Here is a 16,698-nt window from a genome sequence, read left to right as displayed (position 1 = left end):
TGCTGAGACTGGCCTCCCACGTGCAGTCCTCCTGCCTCAGCCTCTCACAGTCAAACTTTATTTTTTTTTTTATTTTGAGATGGGGTGTTGCTAAGTTACCCAGGCTGGCCTCAAACTTGTGATCCTGCCTCAGCCTCCTGAGGAGTTGTTCATGTTTTTCTTCCTTACTCTCCTACCCTTGGGTATAATAATAGTAGACCATAGCCCACTTATCACTGGGGGTCTGTTCTGAGAACTGCATGCTAGGTGATCTTGTTACGGTGTGAACATCATGGAGAGCATCTATGCAAACCTATGTGTAAAGCTGCTGCCAGCTTAGCCTGGCATGCTGTTCTCTTTTATGCAAAGGTGTACTCTCTAAAACAACAGTTAAAAAAGAACAGCAAACCCATATTTAACAGCCAGTCTTACATACTGTATACCCAGGACATACCACACTGTGTGGGGGTGCTGGTATCAAACACAGTGCATGGCCTCGCAGAAAGCAGGCGAGCACCACACCCTGAATCAACCCAGCCCACCTGCTGTGTCCCACAAGGCACTGTGCTGCCACCACATTTTGATGGCCATGAGGCTGTTCTTTCACTAGCAACAGCGATTTTTCAACCCTATTACATCACAGTACCACTGTCCTATATTTGGCCTGTTGCTGACCAAAACATGGTTGTGGAGCACAAGACTGCTCATGCAATGGGCAACTGGACACAGTCCACAGCTCAATAAAGCACTTTCCTTTTTTTTCCCCCACTTCTTTTTCTTCCTGTATTTCATTTTGGACAGCTATATTGCTTGTCTTTAAATTCTTCTATTTTTTTCTTCTGTAAGTCTGATGTATTGTTAATCCATTGTATTTTCCTTTTAGATAATATACATTTTTCTCTTTAGAATCCCAATTTAATTCTTCTTTTATACATTCTATTTCCCTACTTTAGGCGGGGGTTTTGATTTGTTTGTTTTGGGGATTTTTTTAATATGAAAGTGTACTATCCAAAATAACACAAACAATAGTAAATACATAAACCAGTAACAAAGTTACTGATATGGGAAACTGAAACCAGGAATCTTTTACCACTGAGTTAATGTTCTCAGCCCTTGAGACGGGGTCTTCCTAAGTTGCTAAGGGTGGCCTCGAACTTGTGGTTCTCCTGCCTGAGCCTCCTGAGTAGCTGGGATCGCAGGTAAAGGTTGGAAAACTGCATGAAGAAAGGCTGAGCTACAAGATGGTGTGTGATGTGCTGGTACATCCAGTGCACGCAGCCAGGCCTGGTGCCTGAGACCATTCTCAGAAGCGTGGACTATCAGATCTGTGTCTCAAAAATGCTGTAGTAGGGGCAGTTAAATGAAGGACCAGAGGAAGTCACAAAGGCAGCAAAGAAGTCAGGCAGAAGGCTGTTACCCAGAAGATGGAAAAATATGGGAGGGCCGTGACAGGGACGTGGGGAGCAGAAAGCACATCCTGGACAGTGGCAGCTGTGGTGTGAGGAACAGCTCGTGCTGGTGGTTGCTGCAGGACCCAATAGAGAACAGCACACCAGAAGGAAGATGTGCTACAGGGATGGAGGGACTGATGTGCCACACAGGGGGTGGGCACGGAGAAGGCAGATCTAGGAGGGTCGCCTGAATGTGATTTAACCCATGTGGCATCTGACTGCATGTTTCCTTCTATCTGTGTGTACTCAAGCTGCCTGGCAACAGACCCCACCTCTGCGGTCTTTTGTCATGGATTCAAAAGTAACTGTGGGCTTTTGCTTTAAGACACATGTGAAGAAGACCTCCTAAGGGAGGTCACAGATTTCCATCAACAGCCCTAGGGTAAGCCTCCCCCCATGACACCTGCTATGGGACTATCACATTCAAAAAAGGTAGCCAACGCACTACAGGACGAAAAAAACGGCAAACAAGAGACAACCTCAAAAATACACTGATTAGACTGTAGGGAAATCAACAAGTAGGGAGCAAAGGAGAAAGAAGCCCATGGAGAAGGAATTCTCAGTGAGAAGACACAGAAGGGGGAACTTCAAGGAGGTAGGATAAAATAGAGCTAGATAAATTAAGGGTGGAAATGCATTAGATCAGCTGGATACGGGTTCACTAAAGATCTTGGGAAAGCAGTTTCAATACATTGAACCCATGATAGGAATAAGAAGTTTAGAAATGGTATAATAAGAGAAAGGGTAATGGAGTCAAGTGGATAGCATGTACAGGCAGGAACTGGCACAGAGGGGAGGGTGAGGGGACACCAAGTCTGAGGAGAAAGTAGGCCTGCAGAGGAGGGTGCGTCACCGTGTACTCCAGGAAGTCAGGATGGGCAGCTCTTGACAGCAGAACCAGAAGCTGGGTGCCGTCAATGAGAGGGATGGCACTGGCCATGAGCTCTGAGGAGCGTAATGGTGGGGCCATTCTGTGGTAGAGCAGCAACAGCTGAAGAAAAGTAGGCTGAGGCTGTGGAGAGTGTGCTGGTCACACCTGTCTACCTGGCTGTGATCTCTGGTGGGCTCGCTGCCAGGTGAAGGAAAAGGCACATGGTGGAATGAACCATGCAGGCTTTGCACAGCCAGGAAGTGAGGATGCCCAGCATGAGATGTGTCTGATCCACAACAAAACCTTCTTTGGGCACAAACATGAAAATCTAGAAAGGAGTTGACAGACTTGAGATGAAACTCTAAGAACAAATGTTATGAGACTCAGATATAAAAAAGACCAGGAAGACAAGAGGCAACAGGCAGGAAGAAGGACCTTAGAGTTGGAGGTTTCATAGATTATGCTGCTGGGGTGACGAGAGGAAGTCTGAGGCATAGAGGTGGAGGCATAACCAGGGGGATGTGCAGAGCCCCCAAGGGCAAGAATGTCACAGGTAAGGAAGGCTCGGCTCATGTAACAAAGTCCCAGGAAAACAACCCCACAGAAGAAAACTGTTCCAAACCTTCTACCTGCCGATGTCCAGCAATACTTCTCTTCTGTTTTGGCTGCAGTAGCATAATGAATCTTGGCCTGCAGGGAGCAGTCCCCCTTTCCTGGGTCACCACAGAGAGTTTGAGCCCATCTTCTTATTTGGTCACTGGTGTAGGAAATAAAACAAAGATGAGAGGTAGTCCTGGTGCTCTGGAATCCAAAAATCTTCCCAGTAAGACAAGACACACCCATGAAAGGCAAAGAACCAGTCTATGAGGCAAAGATCAAAGGCATTCAAGAAGCTCACAGGTGCCTGAGGGCTTCCTAATCAGTGAGCTCCTTTTAGGTGGGACCACAAATGACCCAAGGAAAGATCTCATGCTGAGTTAGCACAGTAAATGCCATTCTACACTAGCACCTATAAATTTGCAGAGATATTTTTATTCCCACCACCTCCAAATGGTAAAATCTACTAGGAGACAAACATGATAAATCTTCAACATCTGGATGTAAATATTACAAGCCTACATATTCTACCAGAAGTAGCCACCAAACAAAGTATTTAAGCCAGGCACAGTGGCATACACCTGTGATCTCAGAGATTCAGGAGACTGGGGCAGGAGGATCAAAAGTTCAAGGCCAACCTGGGCAACTTAGTGAGAACCTATCTGAAAAATAAAATTTTTTAAAAAGGACTATGAATGTGCTAATTGGTAGAGCACCTGCCTAGGATGTGCAAGGCTCCCTAGTACTGCCGCCACACAGAAAGTATTTAATTTATAATTACTCTGTTTTTCTTCTGAATCAAAGTCAAAAGATAGAGCCATCTGCAAATTCTTTTTCACCAGACAAGATACAGATTCTGGAGAGACATCTTTGGGGAGTCATCACTTTGCATACCACAGAGACAGAGATGGACTCAAAGGTTCTAATACCAGTGAAAGGTTCTGCAAGTCACAATCTGAGGTATGAGCAGTTACACAACTTAGCTCCAACCAAATTACTTAGCATACAGCTTCACCAGAGTCTACATCCTGGATGCTGACAATTTTCAACCTTCCCCAGACTTGTGGACAGGAAAGCTTAGGATGCAGCAGCTAAGAGGGATTGTGTAGAAGGAACAAAAATGATGTCTTGAATGTTTGTTCCAAGTCCAAGAGGTTGTACAGCATACAGACAATGGCAGCCTATATCACATCCTTGGTAGAAAAACCAGAGCCCTGGCTAACAGGAAACATGCTAGAAAGAGCACTACAGTAAGGGCACTATCCACAAAACAGAAATAGGAACGATGTGATATTTCGTTTCCCTTAAAGTTCTTAAAACCCAAAAGGGTACTTCAACTATATGTTACTAGGAGGCTTTGGTGCTTGAATTATTTGATGAAAACCAAGGAAAACCACATTTCTAGGCCTAGATCTCCTTTAACAGAATGCTTTTCTAGTCCAACTGTAAAGAAAGGGAATGGACCACTTCCATGACCACTTTATGAGGCATTAAGATATTAAGGAAGAAAAATGAGCATAGAAGTTCTTACAAAAGTTTCCAGGTACATTTTGTTTTTGTTTTTTTTTTTTTTTTTGGGGGGGGTGCTGGGGATCAAACCCAGGGCCTTGTGCTTACAAGGCAAGCACTCTACCATCTGAGCTATCTCCCCAGCCCCTCCAGGTAGATTTTGTTGAGAAACAAATTTAAACTAAAAACAGAACTATTTTCATTCTTATTGATCCTTTATTCTTAATTCACAACTTCTATTATTTTGAAATTTTTTCCATATAGTTAACACATTACTTCTATTTAAAATTAATTCCGAGTATTTTCTTCCTATTGTGAATAGACCTTTGTTTTTTGCAAAAGTATGTGTGAACTTGTTATGGAGGACAGTAAAACAATGTGTTATTTGAGTCACTTCATTAAAAACTTACTGATAATAACAAAATCTCCTGCGTGCTGGAGACTTAGCTAATTAATAATGATAGTTTCATAGTTTGTTTGCCAGAACACAGGTCTCAAATCTGTTTAAATATTGCCCTAAGCAGAATCTCAAGACAATGCTGCACACACCCACAGTCAGCCAGCCTGCCTCGCTGAACGCAAGATCGGTGCCTTAAATCCCTGCACCTGCGATCGGCCCACTCGAAGACCTCAAGAAGTGCCGAGAGAAGGAATTAAAGAACACAAGGTTTCTTAAAAACAGGCAGGAGGATGTGCAACTCCCTGTTCCTGAGGCTTTGCAAGATGGAGGACAATTATGAAACAGAAGAGGAGCTGAGGTGGTCTGGGGGCGTAGGAAGTTGGGCCACGTGGTCCTCGGGTAACTGCGGACACTACCGCTCCCCCAGCACGTGGGCGCTGGCATTCGGGGTGACACCTTGTCTTCCCTTTCCCTTTTCTTTTTAAGTTTAGATTAACAGATCTTTCCTGCTATTAACGTGCAGGAGGGAAACCTCCGCACACTTCGGGGAGGATCTTGCGCAATCTTGACACTGACCTAACTTCTTCACACATCAGACGCTGGACGACACACCGACGCGTAGCTAATTTAGCGAACCTAGCGTCAAGAGAAAAATGAAAATGTGAAACCAAGTTTGTGAGCCGTCCCTCAAAAAAGTAGGCTAAATACACACACGTTCCAGCTAATTTATTTGATTAAAAAAAAAAAAAAAAAGAAACCCCAAGCGAGAGACACTATTTTCTTCTAAGGTCACACAAACCGCTCGATCCTAACTGAAAATACCGATGCCCTCCTGCGCAGTTTCGACGCAAGCACTGCTTAGATAACCTGCACGAGGAGCGAGGTTCTAACCCGTCCTTACATCCGACCACAAAAGAGCGACCCGTCCTCTGCTCCCTGCCGGGTCCCGGAACGCGGCCCGCCCGCGGACCGGGGACACCCGCGGGGGCGCCCGGTAGGCCGCCGCGCTCGGCCCGCGTCGGCTCACCGTGCTCGTCCCGGCGCCGTGCTCGTCCGCGGGCGCCTCCGCGCCCCGCCCCGCCCCGGCCCTCCGCCAGGGCGCCTCGTGGGCGGGGAGCGAGGTCCGCCCGGAGGCGGCGGCGACGGCCAGGCCCGGCAAGCGGGCGCGGGCAGCTGGCCCAGGGCCACGCCGGCCGTCTGCGGCCGCGGGGGCGGCGTGGACCGCGGCGCCAGCGCGCCCCACGGGGCCTTTTCCCGGCTCCTCGGCGTGTCGTCAGCGCGCCCCGCCCCTGCCGGCACGCATGCGCTGCCTACGCTGACGTACGCACGCATGTCCTCACGTGCCGACACGCACGCTGCACTCCGCCCCTTCCGGTACGCTCCCCCGCGCTGCACGCTGGGAGATGCAGTGCCGCTGCGCCTCTCTCCTCGCGCCGCGGCTGCCGTTCGCTAATAAAACCCCGGGTCCGAAGTGTGCGTTTCAGCCCCGGGGACTGGCCCGGGCGCTCCACCGAGCACTCCCCACCCGTCCCGCGGGCCGGCGTGCCCTGGCGCCTTGGCAGGCGCTGTTCGCCTGGGAACCGGGGGGCTTCGCTCTTCTCTCCGCTGTGAAGCACCTTGCGCAGTGAGCAGGCAGGACCTGCAGGCTCAGGGTCCTTGGCACATGCTTAGCCTCCGACAGCTGTGGCTGATACAACGCCTCGTTTTCTAAAGAGAAAAATAATGTTTTTTGTCACCTACCGGAAACAGCTGGCCATACTGTCTTATCGCCCTGTGACTTTTATGACGATTTTTAAGATGATCGCATTTTACGATGCCGACTTTGGTGGTTTTCGTGGTACGTGTTTGGGTTTTCTCTTAAGTCCTTGTAGTCTGGCCTTTATTGCAGTTCTTTTTCTCTTAAGTTTAATCTTTTATTTTGCAGTTTATCTACACCTTGGTTTGATTATGTAATTTATTTTCTATTGTTTTCCAATAAATATTCATACATTTTTAAAAGTCAAATAAAAATAGGAAGTCCCTTTTCTCCATCCACTTTCAAATATTTAAGCAACTCTGACTTTGGACTGTCCTCTATTTTTTTTTTTTTTAGATGGACACAATACCTTTATTTTATTTATTGATTTATATGTGGTGCTGTGGATCGAATCCAGTGCCTCACACATTTTAGGCAAGCACTCTAGCGCGGAGCTACAACCACAGCCCCTGAGTATTCTTTCATTCATCAATCTGAGACACTATTTTTAACATTTTTTTCCTATGCTTATTGAGAATTTTGGCCGCCTTTCTTTTACCATATCCTTAACTCACAATATAATTATAAATATGTAATGTAGTTCTCACAAATTTTGGCCAGATACATTCAGTGTTTTCACTGTGATGACAGTCTTTCCTGCAGAACCACAGACAATACGATTTTTTTTTTCAGGAATTGCTTTCCGTTGTTGTTGGATTTTTTGTTTGGCTCTGGGATTGAACCCAGGGACACCTAACCACTGAGCTACATCTACCGCCCTTTTTGAGACAAGGCCTGGCTAAATTGCTGTGGCTGGCTTCAAACTTGCTCAGCCTCCAGAGTCACTGGTATTACAGCTGAATAGCTTTAAATCCATGTAAGGTGCCTTTCAGTTCTACTTCCCTCAAGTTTTAATCTGTCTGCATTTTATCTGATTTCCTCTTTTTCCTGTCCAGCCTCCCAGGACTGATAGCTCCCCTGTAGGCATGCAGCAGCCAGCATCTTACTGATTAGCTACCTGTGAGCACCACTTGCTATGCTCCTGCTTCAGCCTCCTACCCACTGGGATTAGAGGCATACACCTCCATGCCCGGTTATGTGTGGTTCTTAAAATACCCAAGCATGGCATCTTTTGTATTCACGCTCCATGTTTGTTGCTTGTATTAAGGCCATTATAAAAGTTATTCAAAAAATTACAATATCCAATGTTGTTAACATTGTTAGGGCCTTATTCCCAAAGCAGGTTTTAGATAATATAAATTATCATAAGAAAAGATGGGAGGTAAATATTACGAATATTTTTTTCAATGTCAACACATATGTAGTAGAGTAGCAGCTAAGTCATCAGTTCTGCTCAGCATATGGAAAGTTACTCAGGAATACAAGTTATACAACAAAGTTGTGTTTAGAACAAATAACTTTAAGGTTATTTCCCTTTCTCTTAAGGTAAGACTGATGTTTAGCAGGAAAATTACTTTTCCATTCCAAAAAATTAACAAAATAGCAAACTGTACATGACATTTAATTATACAACCTTGCATTATTGATTCTTCAGCTTTAACTTTTTAAAAATATTTTTTAGTTGTCAATATACCTTTATTTTATTTATTTAATGTGGTGCTGAGGATCAACCCAGAGTCTCACACATGCTAGGCGAGTGCTCTACCACTGAGCCACAACTCCAGCCCCAATTTTAATTTAAAAGAAAAAATAATGCATGCTTCTTTTACCCAGGGCAAAGTAGTCTGAGAATCTAGTACAAATAATCAGGATGGTAGTTCTAGAAGTAGGTCAAAGATGTCATGTTACATGTCAATACAATCCAAGGGATGATTTCAAGCTAGCTAGACCTTGCTGAGAGGTAATGGGGAGGGTCTATAAAATATTTTCACCTTGTTCCCATGGGGTCATTTCTACCTCTCTTCTTGTACCTGAGTCTGCTCTTTGGCTACAGGGAGGACACTGATGAAATGCAGCCTACCCCTTAGTGGATCAGAGAAACGAGAACCATCCTGATCTTGCTGCCCTATTATGCAAGTTTGTCACTTTTGGACTCACAGGATGCAGTCATTGACCTGTCCTCCACATGGGCTCTCCCTACACAGGACTTCACCTGTATCTGTGTGAGAAATACTGAGGAGGAAAGAATAGTGGCTGGATTTCTGACAACCTAGTTATAGGAACCAGTGACCTTCAAGGATGTGGTGATGGAATTCACTCAGGAGGAGTGGATAATGGTGGACTCTTCTCAGAAAAGTCTGTACAGAGAGGTAATATTGGGGAAGGAAGAAAAAAAAAAAAAAAAGAGAGGTAATATTGGAAAACTATAAAAATCTCACCACAGTAGAATATCAATTATGCAGACCTTCTGTGAGCTCCTTGTTGGATCAAGAAGACATAAGAAGTATGAAAAGGAGAACTCTCCAAGCCATCTGTCCACACTGGAAGATTCAACTTAAAACCAGAGAGACAACTCCTATACAGAATATTTTGGAAGAGAAACCATCTAATGGAGGGCAAACGATTCACAATGAATGATTGGTGTTCCACATTAGAAGACTGGGAATGTGTTAAGACCAGAACGCAGCACACAATCCCAGAGGGATGTTTGAGGTAAGTGACATATACCCAAAAGAAAACTATGTCTCAGAAGAGATTATCTGACTATCATAATTAAAAGAAAACTCTAAACTTAGATCAGAACTTATTTTTTTTACAGAGTTTTCACGAGTAAACCTTACCATAAATATTACTCAGATAGTGAATTAGACACAATTAAATTCCAAACAATTATGAGAAAGACTAAGTGAGAAGCACTGTGAAAGTCATGAATCTGATCAAGCTCCAGGGTATTGTGAAAAAACAGAAACACTAAGAAAAAAATATGCATGCTCCAAATATGGTATCCGCCTCATAAACAGAATAATCTGCTTCCTACACATACCAGTTTTCATATGACAGGAAACTCCTGTGAACACATCAGGAAGAAGAAAACATTTGATCATCATTCGTCCCTTAAGCAACAAGAACAGATTCATACTGGAAAGAAACAATATGAATGTAATCAATGTGGAAAAGCCTTTGAAAGGAAATTCAATTATATTTTGCACGAGAAAAGTCACGTGGGTGAGAGACAATATGAATGTGGAGAATGTGGGAAAGTATTCAATGATTCCTCCACCTTGAGACAGAAGAACTCACACTGGAGAGAGACCGTATGAGTGCAGTCAGTGTGGAAAAGCTTTCAGTCAAAAAAACATCTCTTAAGGCTCATGAGAGAACTCACACTGGAGAGAAACCCTATGAGTGTAATCTGTGTGGAAAATCTGGTGGCACAAGCTCTTACATCATGGTGCACAGGAGAATACACACTGGGGGGAAGCTCTATGGGTGCAGGAACTATGGGGAAGCCTTCAACACCAGCCTCACCTCAAGGTCTCAAGAAGACCCACTGGAGAGAAGCTTTTTGGATGTGGTGACTGTGGGAAAGCGTTCAGTGGTCTCCTGTCCCTCAGAATGTAGCCAGAACTCACACTGCGGAGGAGTCCTGCAAATGTAAGGAGTGTGGGAAGGCCTTCACCGTGTCCTCTTCCCTGATGAGATAGTGTGAATCTACACTGGGGAGAAACCCTACCACTGTCTTCAGTGTGGAAAAGCTTTCAGTCAGAGCTCTTATTATACACCGGAGAACTCATGCTGAGAGAGAAACGCTGTGAGTGTGGAGTGTGTCCTCATCGTTTTCATTGTCTTGTGGTGGACTGCGAATTCATTATTCAGTCTTTCTCCTCTAAAATTAGCATTTAAGGTTTAAAATGGCCCTGAAAACACTCCTTTGGCTTTATAACACATTTGTCCCATGTTGTCTATTTGCTATGACTTTTTTTAATCCTTGGCTGTTTACGATTCCATATTTTTAATATGAGGCACATATGAAGTGTGCCTTTTTGAGTTCTGAGTTGCTGCACTGGTTCACAGTATTGGGAACACATGATGCTACTTTGTTGGTGTTTTCTTGAGAGTTGCCATCTGGCCCAAAAAGGCAAATATTGCTTCTGACCTAACACTGCTCATCCTTCCTAACTAATGAATGCTGTTTTAAGTAAGCATACCAATGGATCTAGTTACAGAACTCTTAATAGCCTCCTTGTAGCCAAGGGTGACAACATCCTTCCTGTCCAATCAGAAATAGACTGGCATCACTGGGAGCCAATTGTTTTGGTTTTTTTTTGCAGAACTCTGCCTTTCTGCCTTCTTTCTTCTCCCTTCAAAGTTATCATTCTTGGAGTTGAATGGAGACATCTATCTTGTACCCAGGAGATTGACAACTGTTGCCTAAAGATAATGTAAAAGAAAGGAGATCCTGCATCCCCAAAATAAATGAATAGCTGTGCTAGTCCTCCTCCACTATTTATTATCAGGATTTTTTTTTTTTTTTTTTTTTTTTTGCAGTGCTTGGAATCAAACCCAGGGCCTAGGCACTGAACTACATCCACAAACCAGGACATCTTTTTATGTGAGAAAAGTAATCATATTGGAGCTGGGTTTGTGGCTCAGTGGTACAGCATTTGCCTAGCATGTGTGGAGCATGGAGCACTTGGGTTCAATCCCCAGCACCACATAAAACTAAATAAACCAAATAAAGGTACTGTGTCCATCTACGACTAAAATTTTTTTTTAAAATAAGATATAGCTTTTTTTAAAAGCAGTATGTGAGTAGCCAAAACAATGACTTAGTTTTTTTAAACAGTTGTTGGAGTTTAATGTTAAGTGTATGTATCTGCAAAGAAACCTGAAAAAGGAAGATGGAAGAGGGGTATAGGCAGGGCAGGATTTCTGTGCTTGGGCAGGAGGTGAAGACAGAGCTGAAGTCACTTTGATTTTTGTGCTTGGGCAGGAGGTGAAGTCAGAGCTGAAGTCACTTTGATTTTTGTGCATGGGCAGGAGGTGAAGACAGAGCTGAAGTCACTTTGATTTTTGTGCATGGGCAGGAGGTGAAGACAGAGCTGAAGTCACTTTGATTTTTGTGCTTGGGCAGGAGGTGAAGACAGAGCTGAAGTCACTTTGATTTTTGTGCATGGGCAGGAGGTGAAGACAGAGCTGAAGTTACTTTGATTTTTGTGCTTGGGCAGGAGATGAAGACAGAGCTGAAGTCACTTGGAAACAAGACATGAGAAAAGCAAGGGAATTCCAAGATTTCAACACCAGAAATCCAGAAAATTTTCGGATATGGCAAATTACCAGTGTTAAATGCAAAGTGAAGCTCAAGATATTACTTCTTGGTCTCACAGATACAAATTGTTTCCTAATTTATTAGAAAACAATATAGGAGGAGGGACATATGATGGAAGAAAGAGGTAGTAGCTGCAGTTTTAGTCATGTCAGCTTTATAGGAAAACAGGTCCATGTGCAGTTCTAGACCTGAGGTGTCTGGAATAGAAGACAAAAATTGTAGCAACATCAGTGGATGGATCGAAATAAGGTTTGTGAAGGTGACCGTGATTGCAGAAGGAAATGAGGGGAAGAGAGAGTTTGAAATAGTATCAAGCAAGGAAGCACAGTGGGTAACAGGGAAGCCAGGAAGAGTGACATTTCACCAAACCAAGACAAACTACTGGTTGAAAACAATATGAAGTGAGTCACTGCCAGTGTTAGTTAGGGATCAAATTAGGTGGGGTCTTTAAAAGTGAGTATTTATGGCCACATGAAGATCATCTAAGAGGTGAGAAGTGCCTGAATATATCTGAACATAATAGGAAGGGTAGTAGCTGGGGAGAGATTTGGTGTCCAGGGGAAATCACTTTTAAAGTCTGAGCATTACATCCATCTAAGTGTAGTGGATGCTGGATGGAGAGATCAGATACAAAGAAAAGAAGGACAGTTGAGCTGGGCAGCCTCCCACTCTGACACCCTGCCCACACCAGTCACTGCCGTCCAGGGGTCTGTTCTGCACACATGAAGGTGGAGCAGAGCCGGTTGTGGTGGCACACACCTGACTCAGGAGGCAGAGGCAGAAGCGTCACAAATTGGAAGCCAGCTTGACAAATAAGTCTCAAAATAAAAAATAAATAAAAGGGCTGGGGGATGTAGCTCTTACAGCCATAGCATTTGTTCCTAAGAAGGGAATGGAGGTATTTTGAGCACAAATAGAGAATTGGTGTTTGCTACCAGAAAGGCCACTTCCATACTTCTCTCAAGGGGAAAGGAGGCATGTGGTGCCTGGGTTCAACTACCTGTTTACTCATATCTAAGTTAAATGCTCTATATTCAGAGTATTTAAATATATATATAATGCTGGTCTTGTGGGTTTTGTTGTTCATTTTTTTGTTTGTTTCATTTTGGGGGATGCTTTACCACTTAATTACATCCCCACTCACCTACCCCCTTGTTTGAAACAGGTCTGAGTTGCTTAGGGCCTTGCAAAATTGCTGAGGTTGGCCTCAAACTTGCAATCCTCCTGTCTCAGCCTCCTGAGTCTCTAGGTTTACAGATGTGAGCCATCCCTCCCAGCTCATTCATCATATGAGTACTTTCTAGCCCCTATGTCAGAAACTACTAGTTGCTAACTGAAAATATACTTTCTACTCCTCCTTTAGTGGTGGAACACAGTTTTGTTTACAGTAGCATTGTGTGCAGTCCCAAAACTCTCTATCCAAGCTTCCTTGTGGCCAGGAGAGGCCTTGTCCCCTCTTCCTGGCTGAAGAACATGAGCATGGGGTAGTAGGTTTCCTGGAACAATTATCTGCCAAAAGCAAGGAATGAAATACAAGAGAGCAGCCAGGAAGAGGAGAAAGTGGTATCGCCAGAGGCATGCACTCCAAAGTGGATTCTGTAAAGCTGCAGTGCTTAGAAACAAGGTTCCGGAGGAAGAAGGACACCTACCCTTTCTGGTGAAGCTACAGACACACGAAACATGGGAATGTGGACGGCCCTTGGGTGTGGTGGTCACCAGGTAGCGTCATCTTTCTCACGGAAGACAGCCGATGAGGAAATGACAGGAAAGCAGTTGACGTTATAGGGAATGTCAAAGCACCGTGGCCAGCCTCCAGAAGGGCTGAAGGCTGATGGGGCCCGAGGGGAGTGTGCCAGTGAAAACAGGGTTTAGAGGGAGGAGACATAGGGTCCCGGCAGCCCGTGAGGTCGTGGACACTTGGGTCTAACAGGACTCATACACAGCTTGCAAGGAGAGCCTGCAAGCATCTTGTGAGATCACGCTTTCCTTTGTTCATGAGGGTTAGCAGCCTGGTGGGTGCAGCAGCAGCTGTTGGTATTTAGCAAATGACCCAAATGCATGTGGTCCGTGGGTACAGCTGTCTCTAGTTCTCAGCAAGGGCTGTGCTCTGCTTGGTTGGGAGTTTGTACACCAATTCTGACCCAGTGACCTCGGTGCAGCTGCAGCTAGACGCACCCAGCACGGCTCACCTGAATTTCATTACAGCCTCGTAACTAGGTTCCCTGGCTACAGTCCTACTTTGTCCCACTATTTTCTACACAGCTGCCATAGTATACTTCTATTGTTAAAATAAATAAAACTGGCCTGGGGTTGTGGCTCAGTGGCAGAGCACTTATCTAGCACATGTGAGACCCTGGGTTCGATCCTCAGCACCACATAAAAATAAATAAATAAAATAAAGGCATTGTGCCTGTCTACAACTAAAAAATAAATATCAAAATATTTTTAAGAAAATAAAACTTCTCCGGTGGTTTTTAATTATAAAAGTAATACATGCATAAGACAAAAATGTAAACCTCTACCAGAGAAATGAAAGCTTTTCTTCCTCAGATTTAAAAAAAAAAAAAAAAATTTGTAGTTATAGATGGACAGTATGCCTTTGTTTATCTCTATGTGGTGCCTCACACAGGCCAGGCAAGCACTCTGAGCTATGGCCCCAGCCCCTCTTCCTCAGATTTTAATGCCCTGAAAACCAAATACTGTAGGCGTGTACTATCAGACCTTACTGTATGTACATGACGTTCTCTTGATACAAACTGAGCATCTATTATTCCATGTTTTTAAAACGTGGTTCTAGGTCATCCTACAGCATGCCGCACTGCAGCAAACACAGTGTGCATCTTCTTCCTTCGCTGGTTTGTTGCACTGCTCCCAGGCGATCCGTCTGAGGTGCTAATCTGATCAATATCCCATTTCCCTTTTAAATCCTCCACTGACTTCTCAGATAAACTCCTCGGGCAAGACCTGGCCCAGAGGCCCACCTATCTTTTCAGCCTGTTTTCACCCTCCTCCTCTCTGCACTCTCACCCTTCCCCAACCCTGGCCCCAGGTCCTCTAGATGTCTCTCCAACAGCTCGCCATTGCCTGCTCAGTTATCTTGCCCTCTATTCTGTAAGTCATGGTAAGACAGGAACTTTGTGCAACTTGTCCACTGCTTAACTCTTACATGTTGACCAAAGTAAGTGTTCAATGAAACATTTAGGGTTTTGTTTTACTTAGTACGCAGCAGTCTAGCTTCACCTGATTTTTAAGTGAATGTCTGAGGTAAAATCGATGGAATCATTATCGCTTTCTAAGCACTAGTCACACTCCACACAGCAAGATGTCCCACCATGACAGGCAAACGGAAACCAAGACGGTCAGAAAAGTTCAGTGCTGTTTTCCCCCTTTCCTAGCTCCTCTTCTCTTCGACCACCCCACTCACCCCTACACTGGGTTCTGCAGTTTATTTTTCATTGGTCACGTGTTGCTGTGTTATGTATTATGATATTAGAAGGAATGAGCTGACCAGCACTGGCGAGCACAGTGTCCTCCTTTAGGGTATCAACGGAAGCATAAATTAATACAATACTCCTCCTTTACTTGCAGCTTTGGTTACCTGCATTCATCCATGGTCTGAAAATGTCATGTGGAAAACTATGGAAATAAGCAATTCATAGGTTCTGTTCTGTGGGGTTTTTTTGGTTATAGTTTGCATGCTGGGGGTGGAACCTAGGGCACTACCACTGATCCACACCCTGATCCTTGTTCATAGGTTTTGAATCGCAGTGTTGTGCAGCATCCAGCCTGGGACACGAATCGCTCCTCATCCAGCATGTCCATGCTGTGTGCGCCCACCCCTTAGCTGCTTTAGCCCTCTTGGTTATCAGGTGAACTGTCATGGTAATATTCAAGAAACCCGCATTTTCCTCAGTAAACGGTACGCAAACACAAGAGCCATAATGCTGGCGATTTTATTATGGCTTAGCTCAGTGGTTGTGTGCCCCTGGCTTCAACCTCCACTACAAAAACGGGTGGGGGCAGTGGTAGTGAGAATAAGCCAAGTCTGGCCTGCAATCCCAGCTACTTGGGAGGCTAAGGCAGAAGCATGGCAAGTTCTAGGCCAGCCTCAGCAACTTAGCTCAGCCTTAAGCGACTCAGCAAGACTGTCACAAAATAAAGAATAAAAAGGGCCAGGGAGGTGGCTCAGTGGTTAAGTGCCTCTTTGCTCTGATACTTCTTCCATCTCTTCAGAGGGATTTAACGGTTTTCCTGTCCTTAGCTGCACATTTGACTGATGAAAGCTCTTTTAGGCATACCTAAGCAACAAAATTTATCCCACTTTCATGTGTGTGGGTTTCTCAGGTCCCCTAAAACATTTGGTTGCTGCTTTCCAAGAAAACATAGAAACTGGGTCATTACCACACCACCAGCATTTACTGCACTCACTGGATACATTGTTGCTCTCAGAGTAACTTCCTGTTTCAGTGCTGAAGCTTAGTTTAATCTTCTTTTGGAAGACTTGTAAAAACTTAACTAAAACACAGTAACACAGGGAAAAGTGTAGTGTCTGTGAATTTTCTCCAATAGGACACACCTACTCAAACTGCCCCCATCAGATGAGCAGAGAACCCAATCAACACGTGCTCCACTTCCCTGGCACAGCAGGGATCCCACACTCTTTATTTAGCACCCTCCTCCTTGTGCTGCGCCATGCTTCTTTTGTTTCACTTACATTCTAAACTCCAAAGGTTATAATTTATTGAGAACCAAATATAATTATTAGTATCATTTATATCAGAATTGACAAGTTTTTTATGAAGGTTCAGATACTAAATATTTTAAACTTTACAGGCCATATATAGTCTCTATTGCATATTCTTTATCCTTTTAAAAACAAAAAAATAATAATCAGGGCTGGGGAGATAGCTCAGCTGGTAGAGTGCT

At 44.3% G+C, this 16,698-nt stretch overlaps 1 long non-coding RNA gene across 1 annotated transcript; it reads left to right on the top strand.

Moving 5' to 3' along the window:
• The first annotated feature begins 6,235 nt into the window (after positions 1 to 6,235).
• On the top strand, positions 6,236 to 10,955 carry LOC124991171 (uncharacterized). Its single transcript, XR_007109885.1, has 3 exons — positions 6,236 to 6,644; positions 8,497 to 8,812; positions 8,853 to 10,955. It is a non-coding gene; the product is annotated as an uncharacterized LOC124991171 (long non-coding RNA).
• Positions 10,956 to 16,698: the final 5,743 nt, after the last annotated feature.

This window comes from Sciurus carolinensis, chromosome 8 (assembly GCF_902686445.1).
Source record: "Sciurus carolinensis chromosome 8, mSciCar1.2, whole genome shotgun sequence".
Lineage (NCBI taxonomy): Eukaryota > Metazoa > Chordata > Mammalia > Rodentia > Sciuridae > Sciurus > Sciurus carolinensis.
This window is presented reverse-complemented; position numbering and strand designations above follow the sequence as displayed.